This window comes from Papio anubis, chromosome X (assembly GCF_008728515.1).
Source record: "Papio anubis isolate 15944 chromosome X, Panubis1.0, whole genome shotgun sequence".
In the NCBI taxonomy this organism is placed as follows: Eukaryota; Metazoa; Chordata; class Mammalia; order Primates; family Cercopithecidae; genus Papio; species Papio anubis.
Window position 1 is genome coordinate 134,435,280 of NC_044996.1, and position 18,829 is coordinate 134,454,108.

Sequence of the window (18,829 nt, forward strand, 5' to 3'; positions counted from 1 at the left end):
AAACAAGATAATAAACAGTAGTAAATCAGTAATTCCAAGTTGTGGCAAATGCTGTGTAAAGAACAGAAATATTTCTGTGATAACAGATATCCGAAGGCGAAATCTTTTTTTTTTTTTTTTTTTTTTTTTTTTGAGACAGAGTCTTGCTCTGTCGCGCAGGCTGGAGTGCAGTGACGCGATCTCGGCTCACTGCAAACTCCGCCTCCCGGGTTCACACCATTCTCCTGCCTCAGCCTCCCAAGTAGCTGGGTCTACAGGCGCCCGCCACCGCGCCCGGCTAATATTTTGTATTTTTAGTAGAAACAGGGTTTCACCGTGTTAGCCAGGATGGTCTCAATCTCCTGACCTTGTGATCCACCTGCCTCGGCCTCCCAAAGTGGTGGGATTACAGGTGTGAGCTACCACGCCCAGCCAGCGAAATCTTTTTTATTTTATTTTATATTTGTTTATTTATTTATTGAGACGGAGTCTCACTCTGTCACCCAGGCTGGAGTGCAGTGGCGCGATCTCGGCTCACTGCAAGCTCCACCTCCTGGCTTCACGCCATTCTCCTGCCACAGCCTCCCGAGTAGCTGGGACTACAGGCGCCCACCACCATGCCCAGCTAATTTTTTTGTATTTTTAGTACAGACAAGGTTTTACCGCATTACTCAGGATGGTCTCGATCTCCTGACCTCCTGATCCACTTGCCTCGGCCTCCCAAAGTGCTGGGATTACAGGCATGAGCCACCGCGCCCGGCTGAAATCTATTTTAGATACCGTTAAGAAGGTTGCTCTGAGAAGGCAGCATGTAATTTGAGGACTGGAACAGGTGTGTGAGGTGGGTGAGGGGTGGGGACACATGGGGTAATCATTCCAGGCGGAGGGCACAGTATGTACAAAAGACAGTTGGGAGTCTAGTGAGTGAAGGGAGCAATGGCATGAGGTGCTGTGGATAGATAGGCAGAGCCTCACTAAGGTGTGTGTACTTCATTGCATTGCAGTGAGAAGCCATTGAATTAGGATGGGGCTTTAATGGGAATGGTTTGGTTGATGTTTTGAGCTCTGTGTAGAAAATCTGTGGTAGACGAGTAAGAATGGATACAGAGGACCACTTGATTTGCAAGCCAACAGTTGAGTGTTAATGGAAGATTGGGCTTGGCAGCAGCTGTGGAGATGGAGAAGGGATGGATTTGAAATATATTTTAGAAGTATAAGCAACAGGACTAAGTGTTTAATTAGATATGGGTAAGGGGCTGGTGAAGGAAAAGGGGAAATCAAATGTGACTCTCAAGATCGTGCTTGAGCAACTGGGTGGGCGATGCTATTTACTAACATGAGTAAAATATTGAGAGAGAAACAAGTTTGTATTGGAAAATTTAAAAGCTGGGGTTTTGGACAGGCTGAAATAGAGAAACCCATCAGACATCCATTTGGAAATGTGACGCCCGTAGATGGGCGTGTAGAATTCAGAGGAAAACTCGGAGCTGGAGAGAGAAATTTGTGTCATCATTTAACTTTTAATTATTCATTATATCATAAATATATAATTTAAATATATTTATTGTTAATACATTTTTACATATTAACATTAATATAAAATCTGTATTATTAACAGTTTATTCACTGATATTTATTGAGGGACCACTGTGAGGGAGACTTACTGAGGGAATGGAGGTATGATGGTGCGTGCAAGCCTATATGATCTGAGGCAGGCTGGCAGTAGTCACACAGATATGTGTAAAATTTAAGGGACCTCAGTACCACAAAGGAGAGGGTTCCATGAAAGGGCACGAGAGGAAGATTCGACTAAATCTGGGTGGAGGTGAGGGTCAGGAAAGGCTTCCCTGCACGTTAAAGAAAGAGGAAGTGGGAGAGGATATCAGATTAAGGAAAGAACATGGATAAAAGTTGGTGTGGTAGAAGACCAGAGATTTTGGTTCTCAGATGCACTATGATTCCAATTTAGAAGTCCAGAAGGGCATCCCAGGAGCATCTCAAGCACTTCAGGCAATTCACATTCCTTCAGCAAATATTCGTTGAGCACCTGGTGTGTGCCTGAGATTCTTTCAGGTGTTGGGAATTCAGTAATTAATGTACAAGTGAAGCTTGTTTCTTTCTGGTGGGGCTGATTCAGGAGGTTCACAAATTCCAGGCACATCTTCAGAAGGATTGACTAAGAGATGTTGGCCTGGAACAGAGCCATGAAGAGTGCCAGCATTTAGAGCTCTAAAGGAGCAGAAGCAGCAGCAAAGAACCTAGAGCAAGTGGCTAGTGAAGGAAAAAGAGAGAAAAGGGGTGCTTATAGCAAAAGCTAGGGGAGAAAACTGATTCCAGATGGCAAAGCTAATGAATGGCCAGCTAGGTTTAGTGGTGCTGAGGGGTCAGGTAGAATAAAAACAGAACAGTCCCCCTTCAGCTTTACAACATGGCAGCATTGAGAACTTTTACCAAACCAGTTTTATCTGAATAGTGGAAGTAGAAAACAGATTGAATTGCTTTAAGGAGTGTCTGGGAAGTGAAAACTGACAAAGTGAGAAGATATTGGCAATTGAGAAGTGAAAAATTGCTGGTGACTTTGGAGAAATTTGCCTTCAGTTCGGGACTTCATTATTGTCCTGCAGCAAAGAGTCTTCTGTTAGTGGTAAAATTATTTAACTTATTTTTGCCCAACTTGTCTATCTAAAAGGAAGAAAGTAGTAATACATTAAAAGATTGAGATTGCTGAGGATGAAATGGGGTAGTATATGCATGCAGTGGATGCTCACTAAAAATAAGGGCTTGCATTTATAGTGTTTTAAGTTTGCCAGTCTCACTCTACCTGACATAAAATTTTCAGTAATTATCTTATTAAATGCCAAGTAAAATTGGAATTATCATTAACTGATACTCAAGGGAGGAAATAGGGTAAGTTAAGCAAATTGCCCTAATAACGCTGCTCATAAGCCATGGCCCTCAGATAATTTGAATCCATATTTGCTGTGGTTTGGACATGGTTTGTTTGTCCCCATCAAATCTCATGTTGACATTTGATGGTTAGCATGGTGATATTGGAGGTGGGGCCTAGTAGGAGATGTCTGGGTTATAGGTATGGATTCCCTCATAAATAGCTTGGTGCCATTCTCATGAGACTAGATTGGTTCTCAGGGGAATTGATTAGTTCCTGCAAGAGTGGGTTGCTAGAAAGCCAGGACACCTCTTTGCACGTGTCTCCTTCCTCTTTGACCTTCTCAAACATATTTTAATGGAGTACAAAAGCCCTTGAGGAAATCCAAGCAGATGCCAGTGCCATCTATCTTGTAAAGCCAGCAGAACTTTGAACCAAAATAAACCTCTGTTGTTTATTAACTACCCAGCATTTATAGCAACACAAAATGGACTAAGACAACATCTGTTGACTTGGTTCTGTGCTGTGTTTGCTCCACTTGGTGTTGTAATTTTATTCCCCTATAAGAATGGTATCTGTTTAAATGGAGACTGAGTGTTCATCTACTTTGTATCCCCATACTACCATTGCATTTAGCCCAGTGCCTGGCACACAGTTTTCAGTTGTGAGTGGCACCGATATGAAATTTCTCAGCCCTTGGCCCAACCTTCTTGGGCTGCTCTCGTTTTTGAAGCTCCAGTTTATATTCAGGAGAAATGCTTTGGACTTCAGACCCCCAAACTAATTCATGTACACATATCATCAGTGGAGAAAGTGGGACAGAGTAAACGGTAGAGATAGCTCTTGAACAATACAGTAGAAATGGTATGATGTTAGCAGAAAATTAATATATGCACATCTTGTGCTGAGAAATAAATACTCTAACATTATAAGGAAGCAAATAAAACTGATCATTGCTAGGTGACATATATATAGTATATAATGTAAAAATGCATATATAGTGTATGTTGTATATAATATAATTGAATATTGTATGTTATATACAATGTACATCTATATATCTGTAGATATCTACTTTTGTGTATTATTTTCCTCCAAAATGAAATAATTTTGCCATCAGAGAGTACCAAGTAGAAATATTCCCAGGAGGGTCTGAGATTGGGATGCAGTCTCAGAACCCATTAAAGAGCCTGGGGGACAGGTGGACTGTAGGAGTCCTGTGGAGAGCTTAAAAGCTGTCTCTTACCTCTTGAAAGAAAGGACTGTGAGGGGTGAAGTAAACTGACTTGGTGTACATCTCCCTGGGATATTACTTACTGACTTTTAGGTATTACCTAGGACACATATGTATGAAATGTTCCAGAATCATGCTTGGCTACATTATTTCCCTGTACTGGCAAAAGTGACCTGCAGAAGTTGTACATCCTGGGTCCTTGCTAGAACCCAGATGAATGTTGCTTGGGAATTGGAGAGGGAAAAAGGAAACAGAGCACTCCCAAATTCTTTCCCAAATCTCTTGGATTGAAACATCTTAAATTGCCATTTTTATATGTCCAAGATGGTCAAATAGTAACCATTTCACGCAGCTCAACCAAAAAGTATGATCCAGCTACTACACAGATGTGGACATTGGAAGGCCTTCTTGTTGGTTTAAAGCCTGGCCAATTGGTAGACATCTGGGGCTGTATATTAAGGCACCTTGATTTTGTGAGCCAGAGCAAAGGCATTCTTGTTCCTGTCTCTATTTGAATAGTATCTTTGGTGAGAGAGTGCCAGCATCATCTATTTGTTACCCTTCATGCTCAGTGACTATGTGAAAAGAAAGGAAAAGACCTTTAAAGCTGGGGTGATTGTCTAGACAGTCCTAAAATAGCTGCTCCAGGTGCAAAGGAAGCCATAAAATGCAGACAAAGCATGAGGCTCCTTTGGCAAAAATACAGTGTGTTTCAACTCTCATAGGCTCCCTGTAAATTATGAAGTAGAAAATGCCCAGGAGACTAGATTCCAATAATTATGATCATTAGTTATTTTAAATTACCACCACTTTACACAGAGGCATTCTCTGTGTGCTAAATTATATTAAAATATTTTAAAATAATTATTTGAATAATTCAAAGTTGAAATACTCCAGGCTGAACTGTTTAGCAGGCTGAAACACCTGTGCAAGCTTTAATTCAAAATATGCAGAGAATTAACTTCATTTTACACTCCACTGTGGAGGTCTCATAATACAAAACAAGAACAAAACCTTCAGCAGGAGCCCATGCCCCCTGGGTCTGCGCCCTCTTGCCCTCTACTTTGTCCTGTGTCTACCCACTGCACTCTCAAGGTCCACCATGGCCCTACCCTGCTCCACTCCAGCCGTGTCCTCTAGGGGGTCGCTGCCACCTTTTACCTAGGCCTCCCCACCATGACCTCTGCCAGAGCCAGCTCCTTGTGGGCCCATGTGGAAATGAGACCTCCAGATCCCATCCTGGGAGTCACCAAAGCATTTAAGAGGGACATCAATAGCAAAAAGATGAATCTGGGAGTCGGTGCCTACCGGGATGATAAGAGACCCAGTTAGATTACAGTAAAAAATTTAGACAATAAAGACTGGGAACCAACCCAGATGCCCATCAATAATAGACTGGATAAAGAAAATGTGGCACATATACACCATGGAATACTATGCAGCCATAAAAAAGGGTGAGTTCATGTCCTTTGCAGGGACATGGATGAAGCTGGAAACCATCATTCTCAGCAAACCATCACAAGAACAGAAAACCAAGCATCGCATGTTCTCACTCATATAAGTGGGAGTTGAAAAATGAGAACACATGGACATAGGGAGGGGAACATCACACACCAGGGCCTGTTGGGGGGCAAGGGGCTAGGGGAGCGATAACATTAGAAGAAATACCTAATGTAGGTGATGGGTTGATGGGTACAGCAAACCACCATGGCATGTGTGTACCTATGTAACAAAACTGCACATTCTGCACGTGTACCCCAGAACTCAAAATATAATTAAAAATATTTAGACAAGGAATACCTGCCCATTGGGGGACAAGCTGAATTTTGCAAGGCATCTACAGAACTAGCCTTGGGTGAGAAGAGCAAAGTGTTGAAAAGTGGCCAGTCTGTCACTGTGCGAATCATTTCTGGTACTAGGGCCTTAAGGGGTGGAGCCAGTTTTATGCAAAGATTTTAAAAAATTTTGAAGACAGAGATGTCTTTCTGCCCAAACCACCCTGGGGAAATCACACACCAATCTTCAGGGCAGCTGGCATGCAACTACAAGATTATTAATACTATGACCCCAAGACTTGCAGTTTTGACTTCACGGGAGCTATGGAGGACATTTCAAAAATACCAGAGCAAAGTGCTCTTCTCCTGCATGCCTGGGACCCTCATGCAAAGCAGCGGAAGAAAATAATAATAGTGGCAAAGGAAAAGAATCTGTGCATTCTTTGATATGGTCTACCAAGGTTTTGCCAGTGGTGATGGTAACAAGGATACCTGGGCTCTGTGCAACTTCATTGAACGGAGCATTAATGTTTGTCTCTGTCAATCATATGCCAAGAACATGGGCTTTATATGGTCAGCATATGGGAGCCTTCACTGTGATCTGCAAAGACAGTGAATGAAACCAAAAGAGTGGAGTCAGTTGAAGATCCTGATCCGTCCCATGTATTCCAACCCTTCTCTCAATGGGGCCTGTATTGCCTCTACCATTCTGAACAGCCTGGGTTTGCGAAAACAATGGTTGCAAGAAGTGAAAATCATGGCCAACTGCATTATTAGCACGCAGACTCAGCTGATCTCCAACTGCAGTAAGGAGAGTTCCTCGCACATCTGACAACACATGACTGACTAAATTGGCATGCTTTGTTTCACAAGGCTAAAGCCTGAACAGGTGGAAAAGCTAACCAAAGAGTTTTCCATCTATATGACAAAGGATGGCTGCATCCCTGTGGCAGGGAGCACCTCCAGTAACATGGATAATCTTGCCTATGCCATTCACCAGGTCACCAAGTAATGTCTCTGGTGTGAGAAAACAGATACAACTTTTCTGTCTTCAGCTGCTGCTACCATGAGCTTCACATGGAGGATAAGTAAGGGAGGGTAGATGGTGGTGAGTAGATCTTTTTTTTTTTTCAATCACAGTGCATAATACTGAGTGATTGAATGCATTTCTTAGAAAAGAACATGTAGCGACACTGGGCAGAGGCATCTGTGGCGGGTATCTGGAACTTTGTGACTCTAAACCAAACTTTCCCCTATCTTTTTATCTCCAACTTTTCCGAAAGGGTTTACATGTGTGAGAAACTCATAGCACCAACAAACCTGTCAATTATGCCACTGCAATATTTCAGAAGCTTTAACTGAAGCATCTTATGGTGTCAGGGGTTTTTCATGAGAAATAGCACACATTAGAGGCTTTGAGAGAAGACCTAGTTCTGTCATTAACATTCAGCCTCAAGTTTGTCCTCCCATGATGGAGCAACCTTATCAACAGACCATATTGCAGAAATTGTGTTTTATGAAAACTAATGAGTCTGCTGCCACTACAGCAAGGACAATAAAAGGTGCTTTTTCCTGTCTTATTTAAGAAAAAGAGAAGGCTATCTCTTCTACTTTTTCATGCTGTTCTTTTCCTTATGCACAAAGATTTTTAACTAACCTAGATTTTCGTCCCATTCTACTGCTGGATTGACCATCTACCCTGTATTAGTCCATTTTCGTGCTGCTAATAAAGATGTACTGGAGACTGGGTAATTTATAAAGGAAAGAGCTTTAATTGACTCACAGTTCAGCATGGTGGTGGAGGCCTCAGGAAACTTACAATCGTGATGGAAGGGGAAGTAAACAAGTCCTTCTTCACATGGCAGCAGCAAGGAGAATTGCTGAGCAAAAGGGACAAAAGCCCCTTATAAAACCATCAAATCTCGTGAGAACTCACTGTCACGAGAACAGCATGAGGGTAACCATCCCTGTGACTCAATTACCTCCCACTGGGTCCCTTCCATGACATGTGGGGATTATGGGAACTACAATTCAAGCTGAGATTTGGGTGGGAACACAGCCAAAGTATATCAAGCCCCATCCTATGTGGATTTATTTAAGAATAAAGAACATAATTTTCTACTGATGCCATAGCCTTACTTTTCTCAGTGGAGAAGGTAACTGTACTTTATCTGAGCATCCTCTTCAATGAATGTGTAATTGTCTCCTGCTGGATGTTGCCTCTGCCCAGTTGGACATCCTCTTTTCATTGAATATGGAAAGGAGATTAGTGGTTGCTAGATTTAAGAAGACGATGAGTTGAGAGGAAGGTGCAAATAGCTGTAAAGGGGTACCATGAGGAATCCTTGTGGCAATGAAACTGTTCTGTGTCCTGACTATTGTGGTTGTCACACAAAGATACATATGTGATAAAATTGCATATAACTAAATACACACACATACACATACACACACATAAATGAGAACATGTAAAACTTGTGAATTCTAAATAAGATAGTTGAATCAATGTCAGTTTCCTGGCTGTGACATTGTACTATAGTCATGAAAGATGTTACAACTGGGGAAAGCTGGGAGAAGAGTATAGGATATGGCTCTATATTATTTCTTACAGATGAATGTGAATCTACAATTATCTCAAAATAAAAAAGTTTAGTCTAGCCGGGCGCGGTGGCTCAAGCCTGTAATCCCAGCACTTTGGGAGGCCGAGACGGGCAGATCACGAGGTCAGGAGATCGAGACCATCCTGGCTAACACGGTGAAACCCCGTCTCTACTAAAAAATACAAAAAACTAGCTGGGCGAGGTGGCAGGTGCCTGTAGTCCCAGCTACACGGGAGGCTGAGGCAGGAGAATGGCGTAAACCTGGGAGGCGGAGCTTGCAATGAGCTGAGATCCGGCCACTGCACTCCAGCCTGGGCGACAGAGCCAGACTCCATCTCAAAAAAAAAAAAAAAAAAAAAAAGTTTAGTCTAAAATGCATTTCTCAACATGAACTTGAGTCAAACCACCTTGAAAGAGAGGCACTTTGATGTATCCACTTCACAAAGCATAGGGATGAAGATCTCTGGTATTACCAGCAAGCCAAACCACATGACTTTCTGCTGTCTGTACACTGTGGCCCTGCAGTGTGAATAAGGGAATGTATGTGCCCTCTAGAACATTTTCGTTTGCTTTGTGTTTGTTTGCATCAAGAAAAAAGTTGCAAATGAGTCAGAATATATGTGTACATCTCTAAGATTCATCAGCACCCAAAATACCAGAGCGAGTCAGACATCATAGGGAAGCCTTGAGCAGAATGCACAAAAAGGGATTGAATAATTTGATTATTCAGAGAAAGTATATTTCTGGGGGATGGATCTAAAAGGAGCTTGTTCATGAAAATGGTGGGAAAAATATAGCGGCAAGAGGGTCACTAGGTGGAAGTAATATGTCTAGTTTTTGTGAGAACCACACTTGATCTAAACCTTTAAAATCTAATCAAAGAAGGAAAATGAATAGATTAGTGTGAGAAGGTAAACATATCATTTGAAAATAGTCTTGGACTTGGGTACTTTGCTCTCATTGATTTAGCAATATGCCCCATTTTGTTAGTTGTTTATATATAGCTTCACAGTTTTAAAGTAAACATGGCCAGTTATGGCTATGATTTCTCTGTAATCAGTTATATTTGCCCAGGAAAGTCTAATCAACAAACAGTTATCAGTCATCTTACCCATGACAACATTGTGAGATGTTGTGAGATGCCAAGAACAGACCACAAGAACCTCTTTGTGATAGTCTCAGACCTCCAAAACCAATAAAGAAGAATAACACACAGTAAATCAGCAACAGATCTATAGCATTTGAATTCACACAGAGAATTTGGTTAGTGGGCCTGATTAAATGCCTTCACTTTGCAGCTCACAGAGCCTTGTGTTTATTCTGCCTATCTTAAGCATGGTTTTACTCATTTAGTGCGAGCAGTTGGCTCATGTGTTTTACCTATTTCATTTACTAACTGTAAGGGAGTCAAGAAGAAACTTCCCATTTGCGCCCTAAAGGGTCACTGAAAATACACTAGCATGAGGCAGATTGATTAATAGAAGAAAAGGCATACACATTTATTTAACTTGTATACACAGGGAGCTTTGGAATGAATACCTAACATACAGGGAAAAATGGACAATTGTCCATTTTTATGCTTAGGTTCAACAACATGTGGACAGCCATGTAGAAATGTGATTGGACAGAAAGGGTCTGATTTAAATGCTAATGGACTGAGTGGGGGAAACCCAGCAAGACCTGTCTGTCTAGATTCTTCTTGGCCTCTCTGAGAAGCATTTCTTCATTCTTGGTATGAGGGAGGACCCTGTCTAGAACAGGAGTCTTAGGATCTACAGTCAAACAAGGTAGGTCAGATCATTTCTTCATGGCCAGTTTTTACATAGAACTTTTTAGGTTTTATGACTGACTTTTGGGAAAAGGGGTTCTGACTTTTATGACCTATCTTGGGGGAAAGGGATTCTAGTTTCTATGGCTAGCATCAGGGCAAAATGGGGCTGAGAGACAGGAGGACGGGAGAAGGTCAGAGAGAAACTTTTGCTTCTGAAGATGCTCAGCAGCAGTCTTCCTTTTGAGATACTGTTTTCTGAGCCCCAACAAAATTATTTTAACATGCTGAACATGTGCCAGGCACTATTCTAACAGCCATGAGAATAGAGAGGAAAGGAAGAGAGGCATCCTGCAGCTTTCTAGTTGGGTGCCGAGATGATGACACCATTCACTGAGTGACTCCAAGTGATTTGCCAAATCTATTCTCTTCATTTTGACTCTGCCACCTTCTTACTGGGGGTCTATGAGCAAGTTTCTCCACCCTTCTATTAAATATCTGTGAAATGGGAGCAATGGTGGTGTCGTGATGATTAGATGAGTAAGCACATCTAGAGCATAGAGCTCTATGCCTGGCACAAAGGAAGCCCTCAGTTAATATTTGTGGGACGTGTAAAAGATTGTGTTTATCTGGTTTTCAAGACCATCTTCTTTAGAGATGCCAAGGAGATAGTTGCTATGCTTTCTGGAGTTGTGAGACCCACGTGCATCTCGTTAACCCTTGAGAAATCTAACGGGCTCTCAGAATTTTTAAAATTATATATTAATAACTTATAATTGTATTTATTTGGTAAAAAGTGATGTTATGAATTTTGAATACAATGTGGAATGATTAAATCGGGCTGATTAACATATCCATCCCAAATATTTAATCTTTTTTGTGATTAGAACATTTGAAATTTACTCTCTGTAATTATGAAATGTATGGTACTCAGTTATTAGCTATATTCGACATGCTGTGCAGTAGATCTCAAAAAAAATCAAATGTTTTCCTCCTTTCTGAGGCTTTGCATCCTTTGACCCCATTGCTGACATCCCCCAGCCTCACCAGCTTGGTGTAGCACCTTGAGATGTGCTTATAACAGTAACTGGCATGTAGTCAGTGCTAAAAAATTGTTAGCTTTTGCTGTTGTGCATGTGGTTGTTGTTGTTATTGTAAAATGGTGGCTGGAATCTGCTTGTTAATATGCAGTCAGGTTTCAAATAAGGATGTTCCTGTCAATAATGGACCTCATAGACAACAGTGGTCTCATAAGATTATAATACCGTATTGTTACTGTACCTTTCTATGTTTAGATGTGTTTAGATACATGAATACTAGTGTGTTACACTTACCTACAGTATTTAGTATAGTAACATGCCGTACAGGTCTGTATTATAGGAGCAATAGGCTGTACCATCTAGCCTAGGTGTGTAGTAGGTTTGTGTAAGTACATGCTGTGATGTTCACTTCATGGTCCACTAGGTCACTGGTAAGCCTTTCTGTACCTTTTTGTGTATAACTTTTTGTATATCTGCCACACTGAATGATAATGCTTAGGTGTTTGCATAAATACACTCTGTGATGTTCACAATGAAATCACCTAACGACACTTTTCTCAGGATATATCCTCATCATTAAGTGACACGTGATTGTACTTTAACAGAGATACAATTCTTGAACAACTTGTTAGAAGGAGATGGGAGAAATAACAGAAATAAGGGTAGCGTCTTGAATTTTTCAATTATTAAACTAATCAATTCATTTAAACAGCGGTCATTAATTACTTAAAGTCAGGCAGGTGAGGGAAAGAATGGCTTGACATTTTCTAATTTATCACTCTTACGTGTTGCCCCTGGCTAAACAAACTGTGGCTGCTGCTGCAGCTAAGTATGTCAAACTGTTGAATACCCAAGCCAGGCTTTTGAAACATTGAAAAATGCCTACTCCCATGTTGATCCATAAAATCTTTACCATCTTAGAGAGAGCTGATGAATCACCTCTCTAGCACCAGGTTCAGGAACTTCCTATAATGATCTCATAATGCTGGTGCCAACATTGCCCAGGTTCAGTAGCCTTCATGAAATTTATTATTAAAATTTAAGATTTGTTCTGTGTAGGTATAATGGGATTAGTCGAATTGCAGAGATGATAGGGCTGCTATTTAGAGAAAAAGCTCCTTTCTAACACTTGCCTCTTCTAATGAGTCACCATAATACCTCTGTAATTATTACATTGATTGTCTTTTGCAGAATTAGATTTTTTTGTAACTCTGGAAGGTTTTGATTATAACATCCAGTTATTTTGTCTGAAGAGTGATATAGCCACGAGTTAATAGTCTTTGGATTGAATGTATTGAAAATTAAGTTGAAATTAGAATTTTTGTACAGCAAGGCTTCAGGTGCCCTTTAGCAACTTTGGGACATGAAGATATCTCTACACTTAGAAATAAGTTTTACTGAAAAGATTTTGGTGGTGAAAAAATAAAATACCTCAAACAAGCTGCAGAAACAAAGATTTTCCCAGAAATTCTCAACAACTATGAGGATAGACTAGAAGTTCTGCAAGGGAAGACACTTGTACATCATTAATCCTTGACAGAATTAGTAGGAATCCTTTGGATTTTAGCCAGTGTGGCAGAGTACCCTGAGACGTGGCAGAAGAGAGAGGTGGTGGTCAGGCACTGAATTCAGTTAACTGCTACTGGTTTCTAAGAACTCATCATGCATTCACATAGAATCTTTGTCAACTTCACAAAAATCGTAGTAGAGTGAGATTTTTATCCCCATTTTAAAAGTGAGCCATATAGGTAACTTGCTCCCAAATTACTCAATAAATGCTGCATCTGAATTAGAATCTATCTGAGGCTGGCTTTCCCATCTGGTCTTCAGCATGACTCCATTAGTGCTCCCCACCCTCTCCAGCCCTACACTGGTCCACTTGTCACTGGTATACCTTCCTATACCATAACTGTATCTCCCACACAGAATAATAATGCTCAGATGTTTGGAGATGAATGTACAAAGTTCAGAAATGACTTTAGACAACATTTTATCTTCCTTCACAATGAAATGAGAAAAATTAACACCAATCTAATACCAAAACAAAATAATTTACCAAAAAAATGATTTTCTTGTGACATGAAGGATTCAATATGAACTATCACTGAATATTGTTTGAAAGGGTTCCATATAAATGCATGTCAGAGAAGCAGGCCAGATGCTTACTAAATCAGCAATGTCTGTGTTAATGCTTTGGCCTGTAAAGTACCTGTAACGTACCTTTAAAACCCTGTAAAGTATCTTGTAATGGAGTAGAATAATCAAAAACTTGGGATAACTTCTGTGGTCACCAAGCCTGTTGTAAATGAATAACCAGGCCTTTTGTTTTGATAAACCCAATCTACATTCCTCTGTAGCACACGATTACACTCAAAAGCAGATTATGTTTGCCCCCAAACTCCCAGGTACCATTGTGAAGCCAGACTCAGACCTGACTTTTTCATATCCTTTCACCTGAGCCCCTACATCCCTGGCACCAATAGAGGGCATGGTAATAGTCACTAAATGAACCCACAATATCTGTGTTTAAGAGGAGTGATGTTTTTTGGCTTATTGCTGGTATTCAAATACCTCTTTACTCACCTATCTTTGACAACATCCCTCTGGATTATGGTACTCACTTAGTATGCCCTTCCCATAGGTGTTCAACATTCCAAAATTATTTGATAGTTTGCAAAACATCCAGCAACATCAAATATTTTCCAATCTTTAAAGGGCTAAATTTAGTTTGGCCTTAGAACAAAACAATCTGATTAAAGTAATGCATACTAAAAAGTGAATGACTAATATGTTTTGTTTTGTATTATTTGAAATTTTAGAGAAACTTTTTTCCCCCTTACAAGTCTTTAAAATGAAATGTGTGAGCAAGATTTTCTTTTCTTTCTTAGCAGGAATGAATGTCATATGTCCTTTTCTTACCTCAGCTCCTCTTTACTACCCCATTCAGAAACTTGACACCTTTCTCCTGAAGTGTTGATGACATGTAATGTAAAGAATATCTTGGGCACTTAGGAAAATTAAACACATAAGAAACTTTGTTTTCCTTCCTAGCATGAAGTTTTCTATTTTTCTTTCCTTTGGGTGGGGCAAAACATTAGTAACTTATACAGTGCTACTCCCTAATGTAAAATTATAAAGTAGTTTGTATTTGGGGATGTAGGGTTTTTTTGGTTTTTTTTTTTTTTTTTTTTTTTTTAGAATTAATGTTTACTTATCATGTAATCAGTGGATGATTGGGTCAAGTCTATGACATGATTTAACTAAGTGATCTACCATGGCATTATTTAATGAAATAATTTTAAAAATGCGTTTATTTTACTGTAAGCCATTGAAGAAAAATTTTACTCAAAGTTTAACAAGTTAGTTCATGATGAGGCATTTGCAGCTGTAAACAATCATATTACTGCGCCATCATTTAGTTTTATGGAAAATGAAAACGTTTACTTAAGACTGTTAAAAGTTTGGTTTTTAATAGTGCTTCCTAAGCAATACAGGCTACCACTTACTTTTCACATTGAGGGAAAAAGAGTTACTCAGATTCACTCAAGCTTTAGCTGTATTGATTTCTGTGATGGGTTTTTCTTAGCATGTCAAGTAATTCCTGTTTTATAGTGAAGGCATTACTTTGAGTCAATATCAAAGTGCATGTTCCTCTCAACCTTCTATTGTGTTTCCTGCCTTGTGAGGTGCCAACAATAGCAAGAAGGGGAAATTTAAATTCCACTTTCCATAGAAAAAAAAAAATCCCAGCTGGGTGCAGTGGCTCATGCCTGTAATCCCAGCACTTTGGGAGGCCGAGGCGGGCGGATCACCTGAGATCAGGAGTTCAAGACCAGCCTGATCAACATGGAGAAACCCTGTCTCTACAAAATTAGCTGGGTGTGGTGGTACATGCCTGTAATCCCAGCTACTCGTGAGGCTGAGGCAGGAGAATCGGTTGAACCCAGGAGGTGGAGGGTGAGCCGAGATCATGCCATTGCACTCCAGCCTGGGCAACAAAAGCGAAACTCTATCTCAAAAAAAAAAAAAAAAAAAAAGAAAAAGAAAAATCTCTTTGGTAAACCATTATATACTCTCTAAACAGGGATTCTCTTCACACCATTTTGAATTGTGTGCTTCTTGCCTTGTTGCACAGATTAAACTGGGAAACAATTTTATCTGTAGCAGGGTTTCTAAACCTCAGCTCTATTGACATTTGGGGGCAGATCATTCTTTTTTGTGAGGGGCTGTCCTGTGCATTGCAGGATGTTGAGCAGGATGCCTGGTTTCTAGTTACTAGATGTCAGTAGCACCTTCCCCTCAGTTGAGACAATGAAAAATGTCTCCAGACATCCCTAAATGCCCTATTGGGTGTGAAGTCATCCTCAGTTGAGAGCTACTAATCTAACAAATTAGCATATTTCTAACAAAATAGTGTAACTATTTTTAAAAATAAGTTTGGTCTAGGATGTTTTTCTCTTTCAAATGAGGTATATTTTAGATTATTATCACTTCAATAACAAATAATAATTACAGAAGCCAAAATACAGGTTTCAGATGTTACCTGTGTAGGAATGTGAATAACAGTGACAACATTTTCTGAAAGAATAATTTGTATGTAGAGACTAACAAAGCTGTTTTTTCTCATTTGTGCATTTAATTATGATACAATGATATGATTATATTTAGCAATAAATGAATAATCTTCATTAGAAAATTATACAAAGAAATGAACAATTCAGAAAAAATAATAGTTTTCATATTTTGTCCTGTATTATTGAAGTAAGCACATTGTACCCACTTGATATGCTTATTAGTTATTCTTAAAAGTTTCCCACATTTCTTGGTAAATTTGAGTGATTCCTGTATTGTCAGTGAAGACATTATAATTTTATTAGTGATTGAAAAGCATTTTGATCTCTAGATTTATTATCATTAAACAATGCAGTCACACACTTTAAACAGACTTAGTAGAAAAATTTTTTTATTTTTCTTATTTGGAACTTGTATCAGACTAAAGCATTTAAAGTGAAACCAACCACTACTTTGTGCTGCATATATGAGAGCACTTCAAAATGTTCATGGAAAAAATGAAATTAAAAGATAAAAAATAATAAATAGAAACTTTATTTCTCAGCATCAAGCTCAAGACACTTTTGTAAGCAATGATACCAGCTATTTTAGTCCATCTCTAAAGAACTAAGGGTCCTGGGAATTTTACCATGTCATTGCAGTCTTTTTTACTTTATTAACTGAAGACAAATGGATGCCCTTTAGATTTTTTTTTTTTTAAGATTAGGAAGCAAAAAGAAGTCAGAAGGAGCTAAATCAGCACTGGAAGGTGAATGCTTAATAATTTCCCATAGAGATTCTCACAAAATTGTCCTTGTTTGATAAGAGGAATGAGCCAGGAGCATTATTGTAGTCATTTTTCTGCTAAAGCTTTGGCTAACTTTCTCAAAATACTCTTTTAGTAAACAGATATTAATTGAGTTTTGGCTCTCTAAAAAGTCAACAAACAAAATGCCTTGAGCATCCTAAAACACTGTTGCCATGACCTCCGCTCTTGACCAGTCTGCTTTTACTTTGACTGGACTACTTCCACCTCTTGGTAGCCACTGCTTTGATTGTGCTTTGTCTTCAGGATAGTACTGGGAAAGCCATGTTTCATCTCCTGTTACAATTCTTTGAAGAAATGCTTCAGGATCTTGGTCCTACTTGTGAAAAATTTCCTTCAGAAGCTCTACTCTTGTCTGCAGCTGATCTAAGTACAATGGTTTTGGTAACTTTAGGGTGGAAAGTTTGCTCGACTTTAATTTTTCAGTCAGAATTGTGGAAGCTGAACCACTTGAGATGTCTATGGTGTTGGCTATTGTTTCCGCTGTTAATCATTGGTCCTCTTCAATCAGGGCATGAACAAGATGAATTTTTTTTCCTCACAAATTGATATGGATGTGGGTTTCATCTTCAACATCATCTCATCCCTTCTTCTTCCTTTTTTTTTTTGAAATGGAGTTTTTCACTCTTGTCACCAGACTGGAGGGCAGTGGTGCGATCTCGGCTCATTGCAACCTCCACCTCCCGGGTTCAAGCAATTCTCCCGCCTCAGCCTCCTGAGTAGCTGAGATTACAGGTGCCCACCACCAAGCAGCTAATTTTTGTATTTTTAGTAGAGATAGGGTTTCACCATGTTGGCCAGGCTGGTCTCAAACCTTTGACCTCAGGTGATGTGCCCACCTCAACATCCCAAAGTGCTGGGATTACAGGCATGAGCCACCACACCTAGCCCTCATCCCTTCTTAAAATGAGTTTTTCATTTGCAAACTGTTGATATCTTTGGGGCATTGTCCTCATAAACTTTTAATAAAGCATCAGTGATTTCACCATTCTTCCACCCAATCTTCACCATAAATTTGATGTTTGTTCTTGCTTCAGTTTTAGCAGAATTCATGTTTCCCTGACAGGGGCTCTTTACAAAATGATGTCTTATCTTTCTTAGTGCCTCAAATTAGATCCTGTTCAGACAGGTTATAACAAGTTAGTAAGAATTTATTTTGGTGCAATATACGTTTGAAATTTTTGCATAGTTCTTTCATAATGCATATTTTCTATGAACTTTTTGAAGTCCCCTCATACTTTCTCTTTGTTAATTTTACTAGCATGTTTGACTAAGATAAGTTTTAAGGTCAAAAGTATGACTTATATGGTTTTTATAATCAAGCATTTCTGTAATATTCTGTATTATTGCCAGTTCTCTCCAGGGATAAGTTTTTCCAGCTCATTCCTGAATAATTGTTACAAACGATTCATATTCATCTAAGGTATTTCTGATAACTAATATCAAAACCTTCAGAATTTCAGGGTATACTATGCTTAGCAATATTACTTGGAGCTTCTCTTCAAACAGCAGAAACAGATTGTTTTCCTTTATCCAAAATATAAGTTACATCATGTGAAGCAGTGATAACATTTTGGGTTAAGCCCCAAATCACAACTTCTGGGTGAGAATCCTTGAAATTTTAATATGATCAGCAGAAGCATTCTAGTAGAGTTTTAAAAATTTATACCTAAGAAACGGTCACTCCAGATTTGTCAATCTATTGTGCTTAAATATGAAAAAAAAAAGTATACATACAACACTCAGGCAAAATTCACAGAATGAGTTCTGTATGAATATAACATTGTGGACAGTTTTATCCTATTTACCACATCAATTGATCAAATAAGTTTATGTGAATGTATGCTATCTTGGGAGGCCAAGGCTGGTGGATCACCTGAGGTCAGAAATTCAAAAATAGCCTGGCCAACATGGTGAAACCCCGTCTCTACTAAAAATACAAAAAATTAGCCAGGCGTGCTGGTGCATGCCTGTAATCCCAGCTACTTGGGAGGCTGAGGCAGGAGAATTGGTTGAACCTGGGAGGCAGAGGGTACAGTGAGCTGAGATCATGCCATTGTACTCCAGCCTGGACAACAAGAGTGAAACTCTGTCTCAAAAAAAAAAAAAGAAAAGAAAACTATGCTATCAGTGTTTTTCACTGGGGGAATTTTGCACCTCCCCCCAGGG

The 18,829-nt window shown here is 39.5% G+C and overlaps 1 protein-coding gene and 1 pseudogene across 5 annotated transcripts in view; both read left to right on the top strand.

Annotated features, from left to right (window-relative positions):
- The window catches only part of ARHGAP6 (Rho GTPase activating protein 6), a 597,687-nt gene that overhangs the window by 379,851 nt on the left and 199,007 nt on the right, over positions 1-18,829 (top strand). The window lies entirely within an intron of this gene.
- LOC103880646 lies at positions 651-7,665 on the top strand (annotated as a pseudogene).